Source organism: Pipra filicauda, unplaced genomic scaffold, assembly GCF_003945595.2.
Source record: "Pipra filicauda isolate LSUMZ 115617 unplaced genomic scaffold, ASM394559v2 scaffold159_size1710840_pilon, whole genome shotgun sequence".
Taxonomy (NCBI): Eukaryota; Metazoa; Chordata; class Aves; order Passeriformes; family Pipridae; genus Pipra; species Pipra filicauda.
Genome location: NW_024104095.1, coordinates 1,613,881 through 1,617,522, shown reverse-complemented (window position 1 = coordinate 1,617,522; position 3,642 = coordinate 1,613,881). Strand labels below are relative to the sequence as shown.

Sequence of the window (3,642 nt, the reverse complement as noted above, 5' to 3'; positions counted from 1 at the left end):
AATATTAATGAAAAGCAAAGATCAATTGGCCAGCTAAATCACCCAAAAGCAAAGCAGATGCTAAAGGATGACAGTTCCCTGTTTGTCTGCTGGCCAACTCTGATCCTCAGGATTTCAATTACAAACCTCAGTGCCCAGAGGTGGTGGGAAAGGCTTAAGTTGTTCCACGCAGAATTTCAGCTCAGATGGAAGGAAATGTATTTATTTTTCCTGACGAGGATGGGGGTCACGGTGATTTCTCCTCGCTGGGTTCCTCGCCATGAACGTGTTACAGGGGGAAGTGGGGGCTCTTGTTGGGCTTCCAAAGAATTCGCTTTGAAACCTTTCGCAGCGTCTCTGAAAGTAAGAAAAATGTTCCCATTCGTTAATGCTCTGGTGCAAGAGGGAGGAAAATACATGGTCAAATAGAATAAATGCAGCATTGCTGGGATTGAAGGCAGAGGAAAGGCAGGGGGAACCATCATTTTTCATGAGGAAAGAAAAGAACTAAACTTTGGAAGGAACGGGTTTGCCAGAGCTCAGTGCAGCCTTTTTATTTTTACTATTTGAACTGCTGTGAGTTAAAAGTGATCTTCTAAGATTTATTCCAGTCTGTGGGTTTGGATTCCTGGCTGATAGATGAGCACCTCTGAAACATGGGAAAAACATTCTGGATCAAGCCTCTACCCATCGTGGACCAGCCAGTGCAGTCACTGAAGTGGTTGTAACCTTAACAAGATGGGAGAAATGACCTCCCCATCCACCACACCTTTTCTCTGTGCCCTGCTGCTCTATCCAGGAGAAATAAGTTCCTCTCCTAATAATATTTTTTTTTTTAATTCAACCAGATCAATTAAGTTTTTCTCCTCCATCAGTGGGTTCTCTGCTGGATGTGTGTGATGGCTCCAGTTTTGGTCATGATGGAAAGGAGCCACTGGCTTTTTTTAGTGTGTGAATAGGAGTGAATAAACAGCAAGGAAAGGAATTACAGGGTCAGAAATGGGATTTGGGCTGGCTCAACCAGGGATATGCTGCAGTATCTGCTCTGCAACCTACTCTGTGTATTCCCTTCACCTCAGTGAGGAAGTCAGGAGATGGACCAGTCTCAGACCATGCTTGGCACCAGACTCAGCCCATCCGCCTGGAGAAGTGCCTGGAAAAGCCAGCAATAAAATTAGTTTTCTCAGCTTGCCAGCAAACTAAAAACCATTATCACATTCTCCATAACCATAATTAAGGCAAGATTAAAAGGGACCATAAAAAGCTGTTAGTGTTGAAATTATATAAGGTCTGATTAAATGCCTGTATTAAAATCCTATTTCTACTGTGCAGGGAAGGAGAGGAAATTTTCTGTGTGCAGAAATCTCACTTACCTCTTCTAAGCTGAGCTTGGCATTCATTTTTCCATCTGCAAGGACCTAATTATATATACATACGTATATATTTATATATATTTCTTTAAAACATGCAGGGAAACTTTCCTGGTTTTCTGGTGATTGAAGCTTGCACGAAAAGCATCACCACGTGATTTTTTTTTTTTTATTACTAACATTTTCAGGTCTGCAATGGCTTTGACTCTGATGCTGATCTTTACAAACATATTTCCACTCAATGTTGAATGTATGTTATAATATTAGAAAGACATTGTCAACAAAAGTGGCAGTAAAATCTCATTCACTGAGCAGCTTCTTGCCCTCATTTTGTTTTCAGCAAGTTTATTAGTCATTAAAGATGACATTCCCAAGGAAAAAATATTAATATTTCTCATAATAAACATACCATTATTCTGATCCCTCACAAGGACCAAGGCACCAAAGAAGCTTTTTTTTTGTCTTGCAAAGAAGGTGGAGATGGTAGACTCTGAAGAAGTTGGAGAAGTTTGGTTCTTCAAAAAAAGTTGAAGAAACTTCTTCCTCCAAAGAAGTGGAGAAGGTGATCCAACACCTGACCCTGAAATCACTTCCACTCTACAGGCTCCCATGCACCTGAATTTTTTTCAGCAGTGGTTTTTCCACTGGCTTGTGTCCTGTAGGGAAATTTTTACTGAAAAGAAGAACATACCTTGTTGTCTGCACAAATCACCAGCCCGGATCAGTCAAAGCCCGGTGCCCAGCGGCATCACCTGGAGTGACTGACATCTGTCACTCAGAAAGGCAGTGGCTCCTTCATTTGGGACAGGAGGTGTCTTGCTACAGATATAAGAATTGAGGACAGCTTGGAGTGAAGAGGAGTGGAACAAGATCCTCTTTAAAATCAGTCTGGCAGAGCTCAAACAGGTTTATTTGAGCTCAGTGTCACATTGGATGGGGCTGGAGGGGGCAATGCTGGAGGGATGAGGCTCCTCTCCAAGAGGTAGAGCTGAATTTTACACTCACTGTTACATCCATGCGTGTTGTGCAATGTGGAAAAAAATGGGATAGTGCCATCCACGTGCTTCTCGTGGCCCTCACTCCAACCCATGAAGTCAGTGAGAAACTTTCCACCGGCCTTGGGAAGGCCGGGGGAGGCCCCTCCGGCCGTGCTGTTGTCAGGGAGATGGTCAGGCCCTGCCTTGACCCCGCCGTGCAAACTTCACGCTGGCCGTGCTAATGGGAAGAGAAATTCCCGAGGGGGTCCTTAATGTGTCTGTCGCTGCCTTCTCCAGGCTGTTCCTGCAAGGCACAGACAGGGATGGAGTTCTCCGGGACACGGGTGGTGCTTTCCCATCATCCCATCTCCTGAGCTTGCGTTGCTTAAGGGTGGGATTATCCAAACCCTTTCCATGGACTGAATTCTTCTCCAGCTCACGGCAGCAGGAGGGAACAGGCGTTCCCTCCTTCAGGGAGGTGCTTCCAGGCACCCCTGGGTCCATGTTGCAATTTGATTTCTGCTCAAAAATCAAACTGTGTTCTGTGAGTTGGAACGATGCAAAAAACCACCATAAAAGCCCAGAAATCAAAGGTTTCCTGTTATAAATAATCTTGGATCCCTCAGGCATTGAAGGGGAAAATATAGCCAAGATTAGATTAAAAGATTTTGGGGGCTTTTTGTGGTTATTTTTTAATTTAAGAAAAAAAAAAGAAAATCTAAAAATATCTTCGGTTGGTGGGAGGTTGAGGTAAAGGTTTCTTTGCAGTTGTTTTAGAATATGTTTATTAGGATAGAGTGTCAGCTTGTCTTTCTGACATAGACACTCGAACACATATGCATGTGTCTCCACCTCCAGGGATGTCAAATCTCATGCTAACAGGGTTTCTTTTTCCAGAATGAAAATTTCACACTGGGAGACACACAGTAAAAAACTGAAGTGTTTGATCGCTTGAAAAATCCGTTGCAAACCATGAGGAACTTTAAATCAGTGGAAACAGAACCCAGAGCCAAAAGTGCTCAAGGGCTTTTAGATATAAATACACTGTTTTTATTCAATTATGCGTATCTGTACTTAAATTTGTAACTCTTTTCCCAGTGGCAGCAGAGAGGACAGTGGATTTTTGGATGCATTTGTACTCTTGGTACCCAAAACATCCTCAAGGCAATGTTTTTTTACCACATACAGTGATGAAGTGTCATAAAAAAATTACTCTGTTGTTTCAGAACTACTGCCTGCTCATCTAATTTGAAATTCCCAGCTTCTGAGAAATAATGAGCAATTCCTTGCAACCTTCACCTGCCACTCAGAATTAA

General features: G+C 42.9%; 1 long non-coding RNA gene across 1 annotated transcript; it reads right to left on the bottom strand.

Annotated features, from left to right (window-relative positions):
- Positions 1-227: 227 nt before the first annotated feature.
- LOC113989353 lies at positions 228-2,449 on the bottom strand. The gene is made up of 3 exons (XR_003541232.2): positions 2,355-2,449; positions 2,041-2,168; positions 228-336 (listed from the first exon to the last, which is right to left on the bottom strand). It is a non-coding gene; the product is annotated as an uncharacterized LOC113989353 (long non-coding RNA).
- Positions 2,450-3,642: the final 1,193 nt, after the last annotated feature.